General features: G+C 37.3%; 1 pseudogene; it reads left to right on the top strand.

The window, feature by feature from the left end:
• The first annotated feature begins 5,205 nt into the window (after window positions 1-5,205).
• On the top strand, window positions 5,206-25,355 carry LOC129019026 (Gilles de la Tourette syndrome chromosomal region candidate gene 1 protein-like; annotated as a pseudogene).
• The last annotated feature ends 67 nt before the right edge of the window (window positions 25,356-25,422 follow it).

Genomic DNA, 25,422 nt, shown 5'->3' with positions numbered 1-25,422 from the left:
CTGTAATCCCAGCTACTTGGGAGGCTGAGGCAGGAGAATGGTGAACCCAGGAGGCAGAGCTTGCAGTGAACCAAGATCGCACCACTGCACTCCAGGCTGGGTGACAGAGCAACACTCCACCTCAAAAAAAAAACTGTAGCATAAACATTGGGTGGGCAGCCAATGGGCCCACAGTAACTGCCTGCCTTAAATCAGTCAACTTGTAGATGCATAAGATCTTTCTCCATAATTAACAAACATGACACACTCTTTGTAATAGTAGGGTTTATATCAAATATTTTCTCATTCTACAGTCAGCATATTTCCACTTGCCATGAAAATGTTGCCAAGCATTACTTCTTTTTTTTATTTAGCATTTAGTGTTTTATTTAATTTGTATAATGAAATTGTGTAAGATTTTACTTGTATAAAACATAAATTAATCCAACTGAGTAAAATTTCTCAAACCACTCTATACCTTTATTCAGACATGTGTTTTCCTTGTCAGCTAAAGAATCATTAGCTCAGAATGCACCCTAATATGATGCCATCTGAGGGTTTTGAGTGGGAAATGGCAAAAGGTGAGCCACATACACGGAGGAAGAACCGGAGTTAGAAAGATAACTCCACCAAGGGACAGATAATGCAGGCCAAGGCAGCTGCAATAAAAATAGGGGGAAGGCCAGGTGTGGTGGCTCACGCCTGTAATCCCAGCATATTGGGAGGCCGAGGCAGGCAGATCAACTGAGGTCAAAAGTTCAAGACCATCCTGGCCAACATGGTGAAACCCCGACTCTACTAAAAATACAGAAACCAGCCAGGCATGGTGGCACATGCATGTAGTCCCAGCTACTCATGAGGCTGAGGCAGGAAAATCGCTTGAACCCGGGAGACGGAGGTTGGAGTGAGCTGACATCGCGCTACTGCACTTCAGCCTGGGCAACAGAGTGATACTCCACCAAAAAATAAAAATAAAAAATAAAAAATAATAGGGGGAGAAAGCCCAGAAAGATATTCAGGAGCTCAAGTGACATAAATTTTTGACCAGATAGGAAGCAGTTACTGAACTATACAAAGCCTGGGCTTTGGGTGAGGTACACCTGAGTCTGAGTCGTGATCTTTCTGCTCACTAACTGAGGTTTTGAACAAGTGATTTTTCTTTCCTAAACCTGAGTTTCATCCAATATGAAATAGGAATAAATGAGAATGCTCAGTAGTTGTAAATACTAAAAGACACAATATATAACATGTCTGTCTCCTGATGGGTATTGAATAAATAAAATAGTAGCTGAATATGATGGTGATCATGATGCTTGTTTCTAGGATAGAAGACAAGTAGATGATATTCAATGAGGATATGAAATGTAGTGGAAGATGAGGCTGAGAAGGAACTGTATCAAGTTTAGTTTTAGCCTGCATTGTATTTTATTTATGTTTATTTCATCCTTGTAAAATGTAGAACACAATGTTGGACACAGAGGATTCTCTGTCCAGTGCACCTCCCTGACTCTGAGAACTGCCACCCCTCCCAGCCGACATGGGTCACTTTCAAGTTCGCCCAAGTTATAACAAGAGTACTTGGCCACCCTAACCCTCAGTTTCTTCATCTGAAATGGAGAAAATGTCACCCAACTGACAATATAAATAGAAAATGTATATAAAACACATAACTACCAGCTGCATAGACAATCAATTTAAAAAAAATCTTCCCTTTCTTTCATCTTAAAGGCACACCCCAAAATTTCCAGCAGATTTTGAAGGAGGAGTTCCAGTTGACCCAATTTACAGACCAGTAAGAGTTCTGATTCCAGAAGATTAAGAGTTCTAATTCCAGTTATTTACACGGGGCTCATGCAAACCAAGGTCCATATGGATTGTAATACAACTACTACCACTTTGTTATCACAATTAATACTTTTTCTACTACTTATTAAAATTGATATCATGGCTTTTAGCTATCCCTTACATTACATAATTTGTGGGTCAGTTCTCTCACCAGGCTTGCAAAAGCAGTTTACTGTGATCAAGTTCGCTCACTGTAAATATCCACCAAATTTGCTAGAAGAGGAAGTCTGCAATAACTTATCCTGCTGATAAACCAATGGGCAGGTCTCATATCTTCTTATCCATGTTTTTCCCTACCTAGTGCCTCACTTATAATAAACATTCAACAAATGCTTTGCAAATAAATGAGACAGATAACTTTTAGAAGAAACTTCACCTCAAAAAAATTCAATTCACATGTGGAGCAATACTTCAAAGACTTAAATGCAGTCTAAGATAAAGGGAATGAATACTACTATATCATTTTCAGCAAAATGGTTCACTATTATGAGACTATCCAAATGTAATTAACTAATTTAAAAAATACATGCATCTTTCAAATTTTCCATTTTTTTAACCAGTAATACAAGATGGTAAATCATAACCATTGATCATTCCCAGGTAACATTTTGACTTGCTAAACCAGCAGTCCTTCATATTTTCAAAGGATAAAAATCCATTGGTGAAAGGAAATTCTTCTATACCACAAAAGTTTGAAGAAAAGAATATTGAGGCTGTAAAAAAGTTATATAGAATATTTCCATATCCCTTCATTCAAAACTGATATAATTAATGTTAACAGTAATGGCTAAATAAAGAAAAACAATTTTAAAGAATGCTGTGGATATTCTGGGTATAGGACCGGCCATTAAAATAGTTGCAAATAATAATGAAGCATAAATGATAAAAGATATTGATAATTAACATGCAAAAAATAATATATCACTGTCACTGTCCACATGAGCCTTCATTCCTGAAAGCACTGAAAACAAGAGCCAAAGCTACCTATTGAAGAGGCTAAAAAACAATTGTCAAGTCAGGAATAACCTCCCATGTCCTGCTGATGTTTAAGATTCTAAATACTAAAGAATACATTAATAACGTACTGCCTTGGTTCATCTAGTTCAGCAAATTTACTCTCTAGAATATGAAATTTTATTGATTATATCAGCACCAAAAATACAAAAAAGTGATTGAGAATGAGGCTTTAAGATAACCTCCTAATAATACGTATCTGATTAGGATATGCCACATCCCACTTTCCAACCCACATATCTATAAAGACAAAATCTGAATCACATGGAAAAGCAAGCTATTAGTAAACAATTTGCAAGAGTCTGAGAAAATTTATAACTATAGAGTAGATAACACTTCAGTTTTAAACATAATCAGTGACTTATACTCAACTTATTCTCAGAAACGTCATCTTAGAAGTTGGTATAACTAACCCGTTCAGAAATGTGGAATATACAACTTACAGGAAAATGGTTAGGCATATTCAACTTTTTGCACCCAACCATGCTCTACCCTCTTAACCACACTATGGGTACTATTTTCTGAGGCAGTCAAAATTGACTGCCACCCGTTTTTCAAAATCTGTTCTATGACTGCAAGCTCTCAAAGACAGCAATGCAGAAAGGGTAGGAGCTTGAGTCCTGCATATGGACTCTTCCATAAATCAATGTGATGAAGGACAATATAATCTCTTATCTTGCTGAAAATTAATGAGCAAGACCCATGTCATATTCATATTGTGCCCTACTTAGTGTCTCACTCATAATAAACACAACAAATGTTTTACAAATGAAGAAGATGACTTCTATAAATCTGTGTGATCAAGGGCAGAGACACTAGCCCTGGTGATTGGAATTTCCCTGGAAGAACTACAACATGACTCCAATTATTTGAAAAAAGAAATAGCCCACTAATATTCAGGGAAGACTGAATATTAGTCAGAAGGCCTACATTAGACAAATGCATTCTAGACCTAATTTGGGCCAGACATGTGCTCATTAGTGTATAATTCAGCTTCAGATCTGGGGAAGGGGGTTGCAGGGCGGGGAAGGGCAGGGAATTCTTTTACTCAGATTGTGCTGAGCAAAAGGCTAAATCCAATCCATGGAGTACTCTCAGTCATTAAAAACATAAAATCCAGGAAGGCAAGGCCAGCTTGCCTCTCCTTACCATCTGTTCACTCTCTCAGCTTCAGGGAACTTCAGGGAGCAGTTATACCAGGTACATCACAAATGTTTGACCTCAGCCACAAATGCTTGACCTCTGTGAATGCCACCAGCATCCAATAAATAGCTCAATATAGAGACCTAGGAATTATCTAAGACTCCTCCACTGCCCCAGGTTACATGTCCAACAGTTATCAATCTTATCCATTTTACTTCCCAAACATCTCTCATTTTTCTCTATTTCCATTATTCCCACAGTAGTCCAAGCTAAGGTCATCTTTCTCCAGTAATATGCTATCACTTGCTGACTGATCAAGCAATATCCACACTGCACACCTCCTTCATATGATCTATTCTCCCCTGCATCTCCAGAGTGGCCCTTTCAAAATGTAAATCCAGTGTCACTGCCCTGATATGGTTTGGCTCTGTGTCCCCACCCAAATCTCATTTCAAACCGTAACCCCCACGCGTCAAGGAAGGGACCTGTAATCCCCAAATGGCAAGGGAAGGAGGTGACTGGATCATGGGAACAGTGTCCCTCATGCTGTTCTCATGACAGTGAGTGAGTTCTCATGAGATCTGATGGCTTATAAGTGACTGTTCCTCCTTCACAGGCTCTCTCTCGCCTGCCGCCATGTAAGACACCCCTCCTTCCCCTTCTGACATGATTGTAAGTTTCGTGAGGCCTCACCAGCCATGCGGAACTGTGAGTCAACTAAATCTCTTTTCTTTATAGATGACCCAGTGTCAGGCAGTTCTTTACAGCAGTATGAAAATGGACTAATACACTACCCCATCTCCATCCCACTGCCATCCTCCCTAAAGCCCTACAGTAGACTGCTGTTACTCTTAGAATCAAGACCAGACTGTTTCCGGGGTCTACACCACCTCCTGTGGTTTTGTCCCCAGCTAGTTTACATCATATGCTCCTCGTCTTCCTTTCTCCATCACATTTCACATTTGCCATTTACTTTTTTTTTTTTTTTCATTTCAACCTTCCTTTGCTTTTACCCTATCATGCTCCCTCACTCCACAAAGCTTTTGTACATTCTGCATCTCCTTCCTGGAACATTTTACCTCCTGCATCTAGGTCTCTGCCTGAGCTCAGGTTCCGTAAAAAGTCTGGTCTGAGGCAATGACTAAAAAGGCTTTTTGTTTAAGGACGTGCAAACTCATGGCAAGAAGATGAGGAAAACAGCTACGGAGGGAAGGATGAGAAGAAATGCAAAGTGACATATACCATCCTGGCCACAGCTTCCCAAGTTGGGTCCTTTGCTGGGAACACTCATGTGGCCATGAGGGACATCTTCTCAGAGAGGCTACAGAGGTAAGCAAGATCTCTTTCCTGAAACAGTTTGTTCATCAGAAAAAGGGAGAAGAGGAAATGAATCTTCCTAGCTCTTTCAAGGTCTTTTTTCCTCATTACCCAATTTTCCCTGAACAGGGGGTTAATTCACTCAGTTTCAGATTGTGACTTCCAGCCTCATTGTTTGGGAAGCCAGGCTGCAAACCATAGTACATTATTTTATCCAAACCTTGAAGTAATGGGGAAAATACTAAAAAAAAAAAAAAAAAAAAAAAACAGAGACTTGGGTGCACGGCTGGTTAGATTGGCTGTAGGTGGCAGCCAAGGGGAGAGCCTTGCCTTCTAAGTGGCAGACTGGTCACCTTTAGGCAGGAGCATGGGTCAGCCAAGGCTGTGTCCTAATTAGAGGATACAGTGGAGCATTAAGTCAATGGTGATGCACTCTTAGAATGTGGCTACACCCCTTGTAACCACTATGGTATTTACAACCATTCTAAGGACACAGAAAACTTGTTCACAGTATTAAGAAAAAATGGTATATAACATTGTGTATAAAGTATGTTTCAATTCTAATCTTTAATTCTGTTAGAATTCCTTTTTCCCAGGAGTATGCATTAACTTTACAGTTTTCTTAAAAAAAAATGGAAGAAAACAGTTTCTCAAGAAGAAGGGTCAACAGATTCCACAGCAAAGACTCAGGAAAGTGCAAGCATTGCAGGGACCAGGAACACCCAGGCTGGCAATAAGCCAAAGCAGGAAGGAGCGGGGAGGGGCGCAGCCCCGAAGCAATGTTAGGAGGCTCTAACCACTTTCTGAAGAACGTTGTATCTCCAAGGCCTTCACTTCTCTATCTGTAAATTTCAAATAAGACCCCAATGTGTGATGTTCCCCTTCCTGTGTCCATGTGTTCTCATTGTTCAATTCCCACCTAAGAGTGAGAACATTTGGTGTTTGGCTTTTTTAATAGTTTGCTGAGAATGATGGTTTCTAGCTTCATCCATGTCCCTACAAAGGACATGAACTCATCATTTTTTATGGCTGCATAGTATTCCATGGTGTAGATGTGCCACATTTTCTTAATCCAGTCTATCATTGTTGGACATTTGGGTTGGTTCCAAGTCTTTGCTATTGTGAATAGTGCCGCAATGTTGTGGGGTGGGGGGAGGGAGGGAGGGATAGCATTAGGAGATATACCTAATGTTAAATGACAAGTTAATGGGTGCAGCACACCCACATGGCACATGTATACATATGTAACAAACCTGCACGTTGTGCACATGTACCCTAAAACTTAAAGTATAATAAAAAAAATTCAAACAAGATCTTCATTTGGGTATAATGAAGAGAAAGTGAGGACATGCATCTGAAAGCTGACTCAGAAACTCTGACGCTCTTCCTACATTACCTAACTGCTGCCAATGGAGAAATGTCCTATGTCACTTTTCCTCACAGAGACTATGGCCTTTTACGAATTTATCTTTTTTTCTGAAACTTCTCTCTAACTTTATTTGACATTGCAGTACTAAATAATAGATGTGAAGCTTTTCACATCTGTACTGGAAAAAAATATGTTACAAAATAAAGTTGTATAATGCCTCCAGCTATCATTATAACTGAACAGCAGAGAATATTTCAAAATATTTTGCAAAAAGATTCTTATGAAAAATTCGCACTTCAGGCCAGGTGCGGTGGCTCACGCCTGTAATCCCAGTATTTTGGGAGGCCAAGGCGGGCAGATCACGAGGTCGGGAGATTGAGACCATCCTGGCTAACACAGTGAAATCCCATCTCTACTAAAAACAATACAAAAAATTAGCCAGGCATGGTGGCGGGTGCCTGTAGTCCCAGCTACTCGGGAGGCCGAGGCAGGAGAATGGCGTGAACCCGCGAGGAGGAGCTTGCAGTGAGCCGAGATCTCGCCACTGCACTCCAGCCTGGGCGACAGAGCGAGACTCTGTCTCAAAAATAAATAAATTAAAAAAAAAAAAAAGAAAAATTCGCACTTTAACAGTGGTTTTTCTTTTACTGTTGGGATGTTTCTGCACTTTCCAAATTTTCTACAACCAGCATAAATTTCTCATATTTCAAGAATTATCTATTCTTCTAATATCCATAATGAAATGATCTATCAATTTAAGATATATTTTTAAATGACGATGGGCAATATTAATAGCATGAGGTGGCTCGGGCATTCTCATAATATTAGAAAAAATATCCAATCTATTTGGGAAACAATTAAGTCTACTTGGGAAACAACTGGAAAAGTGCATATCACTTTTAAATGATTACATTCATTGCTGCAGGAAATTTTTTTATTTTTTGAAACAGACTCTCACTCTGTCACCCAGGCTGGGGTGCAGTGGCACAATCTCAGCTCACTGCAACCTCCACATCCTGGGTTCAAGCCATTCTCATGCCTCAGCCTTCCAAGTAGCTGGGACTACAGGCGTGTGCCACCACGTCCAGCTGATTTTTGTACTTTTTAGTAGAGACAGGGTTTTCCTGTGTTAGCCAGGGCTGGTCTCGATACAGGCGTGATGCCTGTATCCCAGGCTGGCCTGGTGCAGTAATATACCCCCAAAATTCTCTCCCTAGAATATTTTAAATGTTGGTAAAATTTCATGCACAGAGAAATGTGGATAACCATACCTTACATGATCTTGAAAAATAAAAAATATATAAAATGTCCCCAAATTGTATAATATAAATGATTACATGAATATATCCTTATTGTGACCATCATAAAGCCATTAGAAATTAAATTTATAGAAAAACTTTAACTTTTAATCATGAAAACGTTTAAATATATGCAAAATACAGAGAACAGTATAATAAATTCCATCATTTCCGTCACCTAAATTCAACAATTATCAGCACAGTACCAAACTTACTTCATTCATACTCCTACTTACTTTGCCCCTCTCAAGTACGTATTTTGAAGCAAAATCCTGACATATTATTACATCTATAAATTCCTCGGCCTGTGTGCATCCAAGACAAAAACTTTCTGAATATGACATCATTACACACAAACATTAATAATTCTTAACATAAAATATCTAGTCAATATTACAAATAATTTTTATTTTTCTCTATGACAGAGGAATTTTAATTCTTCTAATGACATGGGAAATGCATACAAAGGGAAATGCAGGTACAAATCTGTATATACAACATTATTGAAATACACACAAACAAGTGTGGAAAGAGATTATACACGGGCCTTCTATAATTGAATATCTGTCCCTTCAGCTGTCCACAAGCCCCCTTGTCTTCTCACATTTCTGATCTGTCACATGTCCTACCAGGAATCCTACCCCTGTGAGTTTATATGTTAGTAGGTGAACATGAGTGGGCACTCGGGGTGAACCAAGCCCATCTTCCAGCATGTGCCTTCCAGATGAGTTTTGCTGTTCTCAAAATCATTGTACGTGTACTTTATGGAAAGATATATATGTAGATTTGGGGATTTCCAAAATCTTTGTAAAATTTTCTTCTCAAATGTCATAGACCTAGTGCAGCAAAATGTTTAATAAAGTTAATCTTCTGTTAAAGAGATAATGCTTTCCAATTTACATATCGAATGCTTATTTTTTCTTCTATTTAAAAAATTAGAGCCAACATATTATTGCCACACTAAATTGTGAATCAAATTAGCCAATGCTTGCCAGTCACCTACTATCATACCTGCAGAACAGAGAACATATTAGAAATGGAGGTAATTATGGGGCCATGTTTTATGTTTATCCCTGAAGATTAAAAAAAAAAGAATATATGGCACTAGCTTTCCATCTAAGAGAAACAGATTGAGTAAATTTTATTTATCTTCCCTACTTTACCACATATCTGAGCATTAGTTTTTACACATATCAAACTATATGATCTCATGATAAGCCACATATAAATAACATGTTTGTTTTTTTAACCAAGGCTTTGTACTCCTTGCCTATATTGTTTTGAGCTTAACCCTCTTAAATTCTCCATGTTTCTCAACTACTAAAGGGGCATTATTTCACCATTCCATATAACATCCAAGAAGGAAATCTCTGATATTATATGTATTTTCAAAATTGAATTAAAGGCAAGTATAAGTAAAGAAAATTAGTAATGAGTGACTAGAAACCTTTTTAAGCCGTAATCCAGGTTTCTACGACATGAACCTAAATGATAGATGTGTTGTCTGCAAATAATTATTTTAGATGAAGATATTCTAAAGACCTATATTTACATATATCTAGCTATAATATACACTATTAGTGAATATAACATGAAAGACAACTTAGATTTTGAGTTTGAATTTTTAAAAAATCTATTATTATAACAGAAGGAAGAAATCAAAGGTCATGTCCCAGCCTTTGCTCTCCCTGTATGAGAGAGCATTTCCCATGAGCCAGACTTCCCTTCAGCGCCTTATGACTCAATAGTGACTGTGAAGGACATCACCATCTATTCAATATACTATATTTGGATCATGAAGCAAGTAGTGTATGCTGTCGAATATAATTCAGAAAATGCTAGTGGTTTGTAAATATTACTTTTTAAAATAGTACAAAATAAGTATATCCTTAACAGTGCTTGTCAAGAGGAAAAAGAAATTACCAGCCTGCTGTCTTTAGAAAGCATATGTGTCATAAATAATTTAATAAAAGACAGCTCTAAAGAGGGAGGTTTCACAATGACTGTCAATAGGTGATGTGCTTATATGCACAAATGTGGTGTGTGTGTGTATACGTGTGCAAACACGCGTGTGTGTTGTAACAGGAGAGGAAAAGGGGTATTTAGCAGAATCATCTGGAGACATTTCAAAATACACCTTCCTTCTTTCAATTAGGGCTTCATCTAACAAAGGTTTATCAAGTGTCCATCAGGTACAGACAGCTTTTAGTATGTGTAACACCCCTATCCTTTAATATCACCCCTTCAACAAGACACATATGTCTCTGGAGGTGAGAGAGAGTGTATGCTGTGCTTAATCTGTTTACCTCTACAAAAGTCTTCCTTATCTTTAATTAAAGGCTTTTGCATACAATGTCCAAGGAGGCAATCTATTATCACATCTATTTTCAAGCTAGAAAACAAAAAAGTAAGATGCCAAAAATTTGAGAAATTTCTCCAAGATTACACAGCTAGCCATTAGGAAAGGTAAGATTTGGGCTCCAAAGAGCAGATGAGAATGCATGCCATGGACAGGCAGATGACCCTGGGGGAGAGAGAAAAAGGAAGCCGTCAGGACTGAGCCAAGCATGGCCAGTTCCTCCTTCTCACCAATCAGGGAAGGGACATGCCTCCTTCTCCTGGAGGAATGTCCAGGATGAGGGGCAGAGGAAAGCGGAAGTGTTACCCAAATACAAGTCCCCCCATAGGGAAACATGAGCCCATCTTTTAAGATTCTCCCCAACAGCAAATACTTGTTCTGAGGGGAAACAAGTGCCTGGATGAGCACTAGAGCAGTGTGAGAAGCAAGGTTCAGTTTGTGGATTCTTCTTGAAAGATGGAATGCATATTTTCTCTAGCCTCTCTGTTTAATCATGCCTTATTATGCCAAGTTTACATGATACTTAAGATAGAGAAAACTTTAGAAACCCAAATTAACACACTTAGCACAGCCTATCTAAGGAAGAAAATTCAGTGTGTCCACATGGCTGAGCTCCCAACTCCTACCTATTGATTGTATACAGTGTACATATAATCTCTCCATCTCTCTCCTCATGCCAGTGCATAGCAAAACACTCTGGCTCTCTCCCATGGGACTCTCACAGCCATGTCAAGTTCATCCTCCTTCTCTCAAGACTGCTTTTAAAATCCCAGTGTGTGTGTGTTTTTATGCATGTGTATGTTCTACTCTGCACGCATCATTACCTCCTTCTTGTTTTCTTATTCCTAATTTCCTCTTTAATTATATATATATATATTTTTTTTGAGAGGGAGTCTCACTGTGTCACCCAGGATGGAGTGCAGTGGTGCAATCTCAGCTCACTGCAACCTCCACCTCAGGGTTCAAGCAATTCTTCTGCCTCGGTCTCCCAAGTATCTGTGATTACAGATGCACGCCACCACACCCGGCTAATTTTTGTATTTTTAGTAGAGATGGGGTTGCGCCATGTTGGCCAGGCTGGTCTCCAACTCCTGACCTCAAGTGATCCACCTGCCTCAGCCTCCCAACGTGCTGGGATTACAGGTGTGAGCCACCATGCCCCGCCTCCTCTTTAATTATTATCAGCATTTCCTACACCAAATTTCACACTGCAAATCTGTTTTCTTCTCCGTAAAAAATGTTCAAATAGACATATTCAGAGATTCAAAGAAAATTGAAATCTTCCACAATGGTTAATAAAACGGTTGTTATGACATATAAAAAGTATGGAGATTATCCATTGATTTTGCATAATATCCATGACAGTTGGCTCAAGAATTCTGGAATTGGCTTCTCAATTACTTTCAGGCCAATAATGAAGTCTAAAAAGAAGAAAAAAAATAAAACCTCAATAAATAAGAAAATTAATAGAAAATTAAGATTAATAAAATTTAAAAATAATAAATTAAAATTAAAATTTTATTTAAAAAATAATAAAATAAAATTTAAAAATTAAAACCTTAATAAAAAGTTGTCCTCCAACTAAGAAAAAGCTCCAGGAGTCCCAATGACCCCAAACACTCACTCCCATTAAGGCAATTTCCATAAAGTGCACTGAATGAGTGACTTAAATGAAAAATAGTAATAATTCCACAATTACAAAATAATAGAGATTGTATGCACATTTTTGTAAGTCTTTTCCCCCATATTCTAGAGCTAAATTGAGCCTGTGTCTAAACCCTCTTGTTTTTCTCCTCCCCTGAGACAACATACAACATCACAGCATGAATTCAGCAGGGTGCAGGACATCACATACAGAGATCATTGCTTCTGAAGGATTTTCAGGTGCACAAAGACAGGCTGCAGGTGGTGCAGTAAAATTCAGAAATGCACCGGAGTATCATGCATCCTGATTCAACCATCCCATCTGTATATATAAAAAAATGGGATCCTCGCAAAGCATAAATTGATTCATTTCTATGCTGATTCTTATTTTATCAATGGCCTGTGGGCATATGCAAATATTTTTAGCTAGGTCAGTATCACATGCATATACACCACACATGGCAGACAAAAATTGCCACCTATCAACCTTCTTTAAATAAACAAATTCAAACAAGTCAAAACCAAAGATGGTCAAGGAAAATAAATGTGTTGTTGTAATTAGGTGATGCTTTCGTAATTCCATTTGGATATTTTCCACGAACTGCAAGTAGGTTAAATCCCCAAGTAAAATCTGCATTCCTCCCAAATGTATGATTCACAGGTGTAGCTGCAGCCTAAGGGAGAGGGCATCTTGCTGATGCAGCCAGTCCCCAGGAGGTCTGCATTCCACCCTGTGGCAGGTATCCCTCCACAGCATTCCAAGAAATCCCCAGCCGACCTCAGAAAGAATCACATAGCATCCTTTCCGAGAAAATAATGAGCCAAACAATTAAATTAGAGGACAGCAAATTTCTCTTCATTTCCTTGCAATCTGAATGTGAATTATCAAGTTGTCTAATAGATTAAAGTGCTCATGTTTGCATCCCTATGTTATCTCCATTGATTTTACTCTTGTCATTAATATAATGCTTGCAGGACTGAGCCAAAACATCTGGAAAAAAGCACAAGATTAAGTATGGATCTCCTCTAAATTTTTGTTTACATCTCACGATTTTTTTTTTAAAAAAAAGCCCATTCATCGACACAAAATTTTGTAACTAAATATTACACAATAAATTAAACAGTAAACTTGGACTACTTTCAATTAGAACTATATTAATACAACTCAGTTCACAGTCCCCATTTTACTTCGTCAGATCAGAAAAACTCATCAAAATGGAGACCTGCAAATAAGAGGAGGAAGAGGGAGGAGAGAGAACACAGAAATCTTCCAAGTGGCTTCAGTGACAGGAGGGGAGGAGTTACCACCTGCCATTTGCATGTAAGTGTTTTGTTCCTGTGGTTTATTGCTCCTATTTATGCATGTGTGTGCAGGTATGTATTAGCTATACCAGAATTTAATTTTCTATATATAATCAACACATCCCACAAAAGGTTTGAAATAGGTGCTATTCACATTAAAGAATGTACATAAGTCACTCCTAAAAGCTGAGAACTTTCTAAACACACAAAAAAGGGTACCTAGTTGCAGAAGTTGCCCAGAATGTGGTTACCAATGATTGGACAGTAAGAATCAAAGTAACTCAGGAAAGAGGGTTTATTTCTAGCCACTGTGGTCCAGAAGGCATAACAGAGAAAAGGGGGCTGAGAGGACCCTGACGTGATGTTAAGGTAGGTGAAGAAATGTGTAGAAAGAAGACAAACTACAAATAGTTGAAAGACAGGAAAAAAAAGTACATGATTCAAATATTTCAATGTGGTCACCATTATTTTCACTACTTCTACTACTATTTATATTATTTATGTACATTAAGGACCTGTTTTGGAACACATCCAAGGCAAAACTTAAAGCAACAAATAAAAACATTAGTGTGATTGGAGCAAATGGTTTGTGAAAGGAGTACTAATCAAAAATAAGGCTAAAAATAAAAACTGGACCCCAACTTTAGAGACTTGGAAATCCAAAATAATAATGTGTTTAGATTTTAACCTATAGGTAACAGGAGTCATTAAAGGGTTTTATGCTGTAACCTATGTAAAAGAGATGTTTCTGAAGTATTCAACTGGTAGTGATGTTAGGAGGAATAAAACTGGGAAAAGGAGACAACTTCAATCAAATAAATGAGGTGTGTTCATTCCAATGCAAGACAAATAAAATTTTTATGAAATTCTCTACTTCAGTTTTGAAAAAGACAAATGGATGTTGTCAAATCAAGGCATAAAACAAAGTCGGAGGCATCAGGGTCAGAAATATGTCTGTGGTATTTCTTCTAGCCAAACAGTTCAGAGGCAGAGCCCTGTTCAATAATTAAACAGTTGTTATCAATGCACTCTACTGTGTCACTCCAGAATATCCAGGAAGCAAAAAAAGATGATTGTAGGTCACTCGATTTCAATTGGAAGGAATTTTGACCAATGAAGTAAGCACACAAGTAATTTCTCCCAAAATATTGCCGAGTAGCTGGAGTCAGTGCTGTGAGTGCAGCCGAGAGCAGTGAGGGGCACACTCTGTGGTGGCAGGCACTTTGTCCTGCACGCTGCTGCACATCAGGATTCCAAATCACACACTTGGGAAGGAGCTGACACCTTATCCTGAGACGACAACACCAGCATGGCCAAGGTCTCTCTTGCATGGCTGTGACCCAGAAGGGACAACTGGTAGGGCACAAAGCTGAGATTTCTGCTAGGGTCGGTCAGACCAGGAAACACTGTTTTATTCCATGCTGCTCAGGACCTCAAAGAGCCTCATGCTTACCCAGCTCTGCCTAACACCTCCCATTCTCCAAAATGATCTGGCAACACTCCCACTCATATCCCTGCCATGGCATCATCCCCACTTCCATCTGACTATATCCCTTCAGGTATTAGAAAGGAAACAACCTATTTATTTTTAATTAATTATGAAAAAAACTTAATTTGTTATTTATGCCATCATCTCATCACATGAAGGACTTGAGCCAGATTTCAGAGATAAGTATAAGAAAATGAGATAATAAATAAGTCAGAAATTTGAAGAAAAAAGAAGGAAGGAAAATCAGACAATAGAAATAAAAGTCATAAAAAGATGATATTATAATATAAAGTGTATGTTGAAAATCCACTGAGTAGGGCTCATTGGAAGAGACTGGATATTAAAGCTTCAGAAACAAGTAAATATGAGATTGGTTGATAAGTCTATGGACCTGTATTCACTGCAGGTCATTGGAAGAACTGAACTGAAAATAAAACATAGGTCAGTAAAATGCCCAGAATAGAAAGAGATAAGTAGTTAAGATAAATGAGAAAAACTAAGCAGAGCCTGCTATCATGATGGTTGAGAAAGAGGAATCACGATGCCCTGCATTCTCGTGGGGACAGGGACCCAGCAGAAACAGCTCTGCCACAATTCACAAAGCAGGTGGTATGAAGTGGGATTTGAAATTTTACCAAGATGTCTATGGCTACCTTGTCCAGGTCACAGGCTGGGGAATTTAAGTCTAAAATTTTGCAAATTTCTTTCTGAGCCTCTTGGCAACCAAAATAAAGTAAAGAGGAAAATCATGAAACTGTAGCAGCATTTCACAAACTGGTATCTGCTTAATGCTGTTCTGCCAGATCATAATTGAAATGCCCACATACCACACACATGATGTAAGAAATATTGGCAAATTCAGGATTTAAATAAAGTTAATGTTTGTTTCTTCTTAACCGTTCAACCACACATAGCCGTTAATGTGATGATTACCATATAAAGGGGCCAGAAAGCTTCTTCCATGTGCCACTTACCAGTCTGCTTAGAAAAAGACTGCAGAACACAGTCTGGGGAGTAATGACTTAAAAAAATTAATGATGGAAAACCCTCAAAAAACTGTGTATAGAAGAAATATACCTCAACAAAATAAAAGTTATATATGACAGATCCACAGCTAGTATCATACTGGATGGGAGAAAACTGAAAACTTTTTCTCTAGTATCTGGAACATGACAAGGATGCCCACTTTCACCACTGTTATTCAACATAATACTAGAAATCCTAGCTAGAGTAATCAGACAAGAGAAAGAAATAAAGTGCATCCAAACTGGAAAGGAAGAAGTCAAATTATCCTTATTTGCAGATGATATAACCTTGTATTTGGAAAAACCTAAAGACTCCACCAAAAACCTATTAGAATTTATTCACAAATTCAGTAAAGTTGCAGTATACGAAGTCAACATACAAAAATCAGTAACATTTCTCTGTGCCAACAGTGAACAATATGAAAAAGAAATCAAGAACGTAATCCCATTTATGATAGCTACAAATAAAATACCTAGGCATAAATTTAACCAAATAGGTGAAAGATCTCTGCAATGAAAACTATAAAACATTAATGCAAGAAATTGAAAAGGACACACAAATATATAGAAAGATATTCCACGTTCATGGATTGGAAGAATCAATATTGTTAAAATATCCATACAATCCCAAAAACCTACAGATCAAATGCAATTCCTATCAAAATACCAATGATATTCTTCACAGAAATAGGAAAACAATCTTAAAATTTATATGGAACCCCAGAAGACCCAGAATAGCCAAAGCCAACCTGAGCAAAAAGAACAACACTGGAGAAATAACATTACCTGACTTCAAATTATACTACAGAGTTATGATAACCAAAATAGCATGGTACTGGTATAAAAACAGACACATATATCAATGGAACAAAATAGAGAACCTAGCAGGAAATCCATACCTTTACAATGAACTCATTTTTGGCAAGGGTGCCAAGAATATACACTGGGGAAAGAGTCTCTCCAATAAATAGTGCTAGGAAAATTGGATATTCATATGCAGAAGAATGAAACTAGATCCCTATCTCTACCCATATACAAAAATCACATCAAAATCCATTAAATACTTAAATCTAAGACCTCAAACTATGAAACTACTACAAGAAAACATTGGGGAAACTCTCCAGGATTGGTCTGGACAAAGATTTCTTGAGTAATACCCCATAAGCATAAGCAACCAAAGCAAAAATGAACAAATAGGATCACATCAAGTTAAAAAGCTTCTACAGTAGCAAATGAAATAATCAACAAAGTGAAGAAACAACCCAAAGTATAGGAGAAAAATACTTGCAAACTATTCATCTGACAAGGAATTAATAACCAGAATATATGAGGAGCTCAAATAACCCAACAGGAAAACATTCAATAATCCAATTTAAAAATGGACCAAATATCTGAATACATCTTTCTCAAAAGACATACAAATGGAAAACAGGTATATGAAAAGGCACTCAAAATCATTGATCACCAGAGAAATGCAAATCAAAACTACAAATGGGATATCATCTCAACCCAGTTAAAATGGCTTTTATTCAAAACACAGTAAATAACCAATGCTGGCAAGGATGTAGAGAAAAGGGAACCCTTGTACACTGCTGATGGTAATATAAATTAGTACAAGTACCTCAAAAAACTACAAATAGAACTACTATATGGGCCAGCAATTCCACTGCTAGGTATATACCCAAAAGAAAGGAAATCAGTATATCTAAAAGATATCTTCCCTCCCATGTTTACTGCAGCACTATTCCCAATAGCCAACATTTGGAATCAACCTAAGTATCCATCAGTGAATGAATGGATCAAGAAAATGTGGTACATATATACGATTCAGCCATTAAAAAAAATGAGATCCTGTCATTTGCAACCACATAGATGGAACTGGAGGTCATTATGTTAAATGAAATAAGTTGGGCACAGAAAGACAAACTGCGTGTTCTCACTCATTTGTGGGAGCTAAAAATTAAAACAATTGAACTCGTGGAGATAGAAAGTAGAATAATGGTTAACAGAGGCTGGGAAGGGTGATGGGGATGGGAGCAGGAAAGTGGGGATGGTTAATGGGTACAAAAGTATGATAGAATGATTAAAATCTAGTATTAGCACAACGGGGTCTATAGTCAATAATTTTTTGTACATTTTTAAATAACTAAATGTGCATAATTGGAATGTTTGTAACACAGAGACATGATAAATGCTTTCGATGATATATACCCCATTTGCCTTGATATGAATATTATATATTGGATGACTGTATTAAAATATCTCAGGTAGGCCAAGCATGGTGACTAACTTCCGTAATCCTAGCACTTTGGGAGGCCAAGGCAGGAGGGTCACTTGAGGCTAGGAGTTTGAGACCAGTCTGGGCAACATGGCAAGATCCCTATCTCTACAATTTTTTTTTTTTTTAATTAACCAGCCATAGTGTCTGTAGCCCCAGCTACTTGAGAGGCCAGGGCAGAAGGATTCCTTGAGCCTAAAAGGTCACTATCCTGCTGTGAGCCAGGATAGCACCACTGCACTTCAGCTGGGTGACAGAGCGAGACCTTGTCAATAAATATATATAATGTTGAAATATATTAATACATAATATTAATATATAGTATATAATGTATCCCATAAATATGCACACCTACTATGTACCCATAAAAATTAAAAATTAAAATTAAAAAAGATGAATGACCAAAAGAAAAAAAATGTTCAGGAAAAATTTAGTTTTCCTTAGGTATCAAGAATTAGGAAACACAGCATTCTTTCATAAAAATAATTGGGCAACACATTTTCCATAGGGAATATGTTCCAAGTCCCTCAGTGAATGACTAAAACTTTGGATAACACTGAACTCTTTACATACCATATTTTTTTTCAATACAATAAACAAGACAGCTACTAAGTGACTAACAGGGGGAGGTAATATCTACAGTGTGGATACACTGAACAAAAGGACGACTCATGTCCCAGGTGGGATGGAGCAGGACAGCATATTTCACCACACTACCCAAAATCAACAGGGAATTTTAAAATGTATGAATTATTTCTGGAATTTTCTACTTAATATTGTTGGACCTCAGTTGGCCTTGGGAAGCTGAAACCACAAAATGTGAAAGTGCAAATGAGAAGGGAGGACTACATTTATGCTGGGAATCCCCATGAAAGTCTCACTGTGTATATGAAGCACAAAATCCACAACCTCGGCCCTACAAAAAAAATGTCCTGATAGCATTTCTCTGACAACATCCCTTGACATGGTCACATGCATAGCACTGAAGAAAATATGTACATGTAGTTAAAAAACAAAACAAAACAGGATGGGTGCAGTGGCTCATTCCTGTAATCTCAGCACATTGGGGAGGCCGAGGAGGGTGGATCACCAGAGGTCAGGCGTTCTACACCAGCTTGGCCAACATGGTGAAATCCCATCTCTACTAAAAATGCAAAAATTAGCTGGGCGTGGTGGTGGGCACCTGTAATCCCAGCTACTGGGGAGGCTGAGGCATGAGAATTGCTTGAACTCGGGAGGCAGAAGTTGCAGTGAGCTGAGATGGTGCTACCATGCTCCAGCTGGGGGATAGAGCGAGGCTCTTGTCTCCAAAAACAAACAAACAAACAAACAAACAGGCCAAAACTATTGTCTGATTCTCTAAATATGTGGTTTTCTAGTGGTCTAACTTGATCCCAGAGTTCTAAATTTTAGAAAAATAAGAAGAATAGATTATTACATGCACTTCAAGTAATCTTGAAGAAATGTTCTAACCTGATATCTAAGCTAAGATATCCTCCAGCTAAGAGTTAAAGCTCTTTGGAAAGCATTTGCAGATAATCTACAGCACTAATTAAAGACAGATTGATTTATTTTATGCACAAACAAAGACTAGGGTTTTAATCCCTTAATAAAAGTTATGGATTTATGCTTTAATAGAAAGCTCTGAAACTTGTCCATCAGGTAGGTAAAGGAAAGGTTGGCAGAAAAGGTCAAGTATCTCAACAGCAATATCAGATCCACTCAAACAAAAGGTCTCAAAGTTTTGCATTATAGAGCTTATAAATAAGTATTTTATACTAGAGAATTTTTAAAGCAGGTGTTATAAAATGCCTATTTAAACCATTTAAAACTTCTTTCCAGATTGCAGTCAAAGGACATCTAATTTTAATGACGGTAACTTCTTGGTGTACCTCCAAGATAAATTGAATACAAAATGTAATCCCAAGTAACTAAATGAGTTAACTGCTACATAGGATTTTAGTGACAAGCCAATTATATTTAGAGAATGCCTGCCAAAAAATAATGACTAGATTTTCAGAAAAATTGATCTTGAGCAGTTCTTACTGATGCAACTTTGAGAGCAGGGCCACATGCCTACTGAGGAATGGCCAGTTTTTGAGAGTCACACCTTGTTGTCAGCACCAGAAGAGTCTCCCTTTTTAGTCTCATGTCAATAAAGCATCCAGCATTCAGAACAGTGTCATGTCATTGAGAAATAAGATAAAAATAGAACCCTAATATGGTTCTATTTGCCCCTTTTAAAATTGTTCTTATCAAAGAGTGTTCTTACTCAGCTAGACATGTGTGGGGGCTTCTATCTGAGCCTAAAGAGCTGACCAGGGCCCAGAGTGGCAGCTGTTATGAGCTCTTATACCCAAGCTCATTCTTCCCTGGTGCAGAGTCAAAGACTTACCTACCATCTGCAAGGAACAGACCTATCTGCCTTACATTATCTTCACACTTTGTGCATTGTCTAGTGTCAATATTGCTGTCCCTACTTAACAGGAAGCCCATGCTAAGCTGGAGCCAATGGCTAGAATCAGTCCACATGAGCTCCCAGCCTACCTCGGCAGAGATGATCGTGAAACTATGCCCCTGCCTCCCAGCATCACATGAGATGCTTCTTCTGACTGAGCATAACCAATTTCCCCATTCTGCTGCAACTGTCAGAGTCTTTAGGCCTCATTCTGTGATTCAGGGCCCCTGCTATTATTATACCAGGAATCAAAGAGTGACAAGAAAAATAATCAAAAATATATTTTGTTTTTTAACAAAATAAGAATAAAATTATGTAGCAAAAGACAACATACAATTATGTTAGCACTCAGAAATGGGTTTTTTTGCAAGTTGATACTCTGAAATATGTCCTGAGGCTTGTCTTGGATAAGATCTACATACTGGTCTCTGGCCAAGTTGCTGTGAATCATTGCAGGAGACTTTGAGGTCTAGGTTCTAATCTTCTTATACTCCTCTGTAAAAGCAGCCTATCACACAGTGCTCTTGGGTTCTTTGAGCTTCTGAAACAAGGGAAAAGGAGATATTGTTGTACTGATACTCTCTAGGGAGTGAATTGCCACCCCCGACATGCTATCTTCCTTCTTATTCATCAATGCCTTCTGTACGAAATAAGCCAATGATAAACCCACATATGTTGAGCTCCTGTCAAATTCAAAGTGCTCTGCCAAGGAGGAAGGATAAGCCATTCGTCCTACACTCAGGAAGCTAAAAGGCAAAGTTGGGGTAATACGTTATATATATATAAAATTTACATATTATTATGTATGTTATATATAATTATGTATTATATATTTAAAATATATTATAAACATATTTTATAATACGTGAAAATATTTTAATATATAATATATAATTATATATTTTATAATGTTTAAATATATTATTAAATTATAATTTAAACATTATAAAAAATATATTTTATAATGTTTAAAATCTATTCTATAGTACATAATGTTTTATATTTTTACCCATATATATTATACATAAACATATAGGTTTTGGATTCCGCCTTGGGCTTCATCACTTGCTGGCTTGGTCACTTTGCTTAACCTTCAAATATAGAAAGTGATCAGCAGAGTGCTTGGCCCAAAGTAATTCCTTAAGAAACTGTAATTATTACTATAATATATCCAGAAAGTGAGGGGACTTTGAGGATCATTGTTGGCCTAATATACATCAGTAACTATTGTAGACACATATTTTATACGTTGACTCCTTGGTAAGTCTACTTAGGCTGTATGGGTGTGTGTGTGTACGTGTGTGTGTAGTCATCCCTTGGAATGTGGCAAAATTCCCATAACTTGTAAATATTATAGCAGGACTGGGTTCAAACCCTGACTCTATCTGGCCCAAAGCCAGATAGTACCACAGAACATTGGTGCTACGGTCCGAAGCTACCCCGTCCAATATGGGAGCCACTAGCCAATATGGCTATTTAAATATAAATTCGAATTAGTTAAATTAAAAATCAAGTTCCTCAGTTGCACTGGCCACACTTCCAAGGCTCAAAAGCCACACGTGGCTTATGGCCACAGTGTTGGATAATAGAGATAGTAGAACATTGCTATCAGCACCGAAAATTCCACTGGGAAGCACCAATCTAGATAAAAGGATGAACACAATAAACATTTTTCACTGGCCAGAAAAATGATGGTGTCTGTTAAGTTAAAGCAATGATAGAATGAAGGAAGTGATCATTCTGTATCCCTGAGTGGGCTGTGATAGTCATAAGGAGCATAATTAAATAAAACTCTCACCTTCACCTTTAGGTCTCTATTATGCAGGAGTTAGGAAGCAACTAAGCTCCTAGAAGTTGCTATTATCTGTCTGGTTAATATGCTTTCATCAAGCTCAGAGAAGCGTTCTGTTAATGTAAGTTTGTCTCCGTTTCTTCAGTAAACTGTTACCAGTGAAATAAAATTGTGTGGAACAAACAAGGTGTTAGGAATGTCACTGTGTACGCATGCCAGTATCAACTCCTTTGCAAGTTTGTTTAAGCTGTTAGCTCTTTTCTTTGGTGATCAGTTAGATACTTGTTTGTGCTTTTTCTACTTAAAACAATAGTAGAAATGACCAAGTGTTTGAATTAGCCTCCTTTTCAAGAGTTCAGTTTAGCCAGGTTTTTTTAAAAATTACTTGTAGAATAGAATTTTCATTTCATTTTTATTCATTTGCTTAATCAATAAATATTTGGAAAAAAAAGAAATATTTGCTTATCACCTGCTCTGTATCTATCTGCTGCTGGGCTGGATGCTAAGGATGCAAAAATTAACCAAAATAAACTGGGCCCCTAATGCCACGGCATTTAGAGTTTTCAGTCTTCTCTCACCTTAAAATATTTAGATTTTACTACAAAAGATAAAAAAAATTGTATAGGAAATAATTTGACTTACATAACTTAGCAAATAATGACACATCCCAAGTGCAACAAATTAATCACCACTGGAATATAAATTCTTGTTCACCATTCTCTTTCCTCTTCCTTACTATGCCTTTGTCTTATACTACAAGCCCCGTAAATATTACACTTATTCTCAGAGAAAATTCGGATATAAAGTTCTTAATTTTTTTTCACAGATGGAAAGGAAGAAGTACAAAAAAAAAAAACCCCACAATTGTTGTTTCAAGTTTATACACTATGTAGAGATCCTAGAAATAGAAATCCTGCCTGGCAAAGAAAACCAGAACTGGACAGAGGTTAATGTTAAAATTGTGAACACAGATTCTATTCAGGAACAATTGCAAAGGAGAAAGAAAACCAGGTTCAATTCAAATATAGCATGGACAAGTGGGGATTTATAGCCAAGGCGGAGGATGAGGTCAGTGGATGGAAAATTACTGCAAGGAAACATCAGACGTAATGGGAATTCTGGCTAAACCGACTTCATAGGATTCTTGGTGAAGGTGGGCCAGGATGATCACATACCACACAGGTTATGAGGGTGAAGAATTTGATTGTAAAACCACATTCAGATCTTTGAAAGTCTGCTTTCTATGTCACTACATTTAAATTATAAATGCAAGTGAGTTGTTGCCAATGCAGCATCCTAAATCTGAGTTAAGTAGCCACGAAGACTCTACAAGTAAATCCTTTCATATTGTCAAATTTGGCCAAGAAGAATTCTTTCAAAGGTGAGCCTACAAAAGCCAATGTGATTAAACATTGTTTCATGGCCTACGCAGTCAGTTTGCATCTTCCTTATGGCCTGAAGACAGGTGGCCATGAACAGTGAGCATTTTTGACTGGAGTCTAAGAACCCACATTGTTTCTAAGTGCAATCTAATGGAAAATTCCATTGGGAAAGAAAATCACAAGCCAACCTAAACCAGTAAGATAATATTAAAAGAACAGAGAATGGACAATAACAGTAACTTCATTTTTATGTAACACTTATCTCTATCATGAAAAAGCAAATTGTCTTAGTATTGTCTGAAAAACTTGGAAGACTAAGAACATGCTAAGCAAGAACTAGTCCTGTTAAGAACATTCAGAACAGAAGCTGCCAATCTTAATAGCAACTGTTCTTTCCAAAAACTGTGTATTCAACTTTCTGTGTATTTTGACTTTGGTTAGAAGAGGTAAGAAAATAAGAAGATGACTACCTATTTAAGTATGAAATAAAATAATGCAACAATTGTGCATTTCTTTCTTTCCCAGGACCTCACACGATCACTTCAAATGCTGCCATCAAAAAGGAGAACATTTTGGTACAGGAAGAAGATTGATTTGTAAAGATCAGGATGTGGTTTGCAAGAGATATAGGTTCTACATTCGTTTTTCTATGTGAAAAACTCAACAGTTATGTTGCATTGACTATAGAAGGCAAGACAACTAAAAGAGACCCACCAGATTTCTCCTCATGGGTCTAATTTTACCCTCAATTTTTCCTTTCCTAAATATGAAACTTAAATTTTTGTCTTCTTCCTTTAAACAGTCTTGGTCATGCATCAGTGGTTTCCAAGTCAATACTTTGCCTCCTTAATTTCAAATTCATCAAGCTTTAAATTGATTTTGAAAACTTTTTTCCATCAAATAAATGTTTTAAACTCTTTCTGGCCAATTAACTTTGTTTGATCCCAAACAGTTCTTAATAGGGTAGCCCTTCTTATTCATCTAATCATCCTGTCATCATAAAATTCTAGTATTATTTTCTAATAGTTGAGTACAATGCATATTCCTTCCACCAAAGAATTCACAACTGACCTTAAGAGGCAAATGATATACACATACTATGGTAAATAAAAATACAAATCAGTAAATTACACATTCACCAAAGACTTTTTAAGAATGTTGTTTACTGGACAGCCGAAGTAATAAAAAAAGTCTATTTTTAGAAAAAGTGCACTTAATTGGGTTCTAAACAAAGGAAAGACTGGAGAGGGAAGACATTCTATACAAAATAAAAAGAGAAATGATAACTCTTAGGAACAAAAGCAGAAATGACATGCACATGTTATATTTCAGAAGGCAGTGACAAGCCAATTTGGCTATAGGGAAAGGTTTTCAAAACTTTCTTAATCACTGAGTTTTACTGACCTTCTTTCTAGAATGTTCAGGACTGGCAATAACTTCCCCTCAGTGATGTAAGTACATTCATGTAAAAAAAAATTATTAGACCCAGAGAAAATGTTCATTGTTTCTAAACAATATTTCTGTATTTCAGGATCTTCAAAATCCAGGTAAGAAACACAGTGAAGAACTCATCTACTGCAAGCTTGGCCCCATCCGTCAGTACCAATGAAGAGAGACAAATCAGGATAGAAAGACATCACTACCGTCCCTATGGTCAGTGATATTATGGACTAATGAATAAAAATAACTGCTTTACACAGTGTTCTACAGTGTTCTACAGCGATTTCG

The sequence above is a fragment of the Pongo pygmaeus genome, chromosome 17, assembly GCF_028885625.2.
Source record: "Pongo pygmaeus isolate AG05252 chromosome 17, NHGRI_mPonPyg2-v2.0_pri, whole genome shotgun sequence".
NCBI classification, from domain to species: domain Eukaryota; kingdom Metazoa; phylum Chordata; class Mammalia; order Primates; family Hominidae; genus Pongo; species Pongo pygmaeus.
The sequence above is the reverse complement of the archived record's forward strand: the minus strand, read 5'-3'. Positions and strand labels throughout refer to the sequence as shown.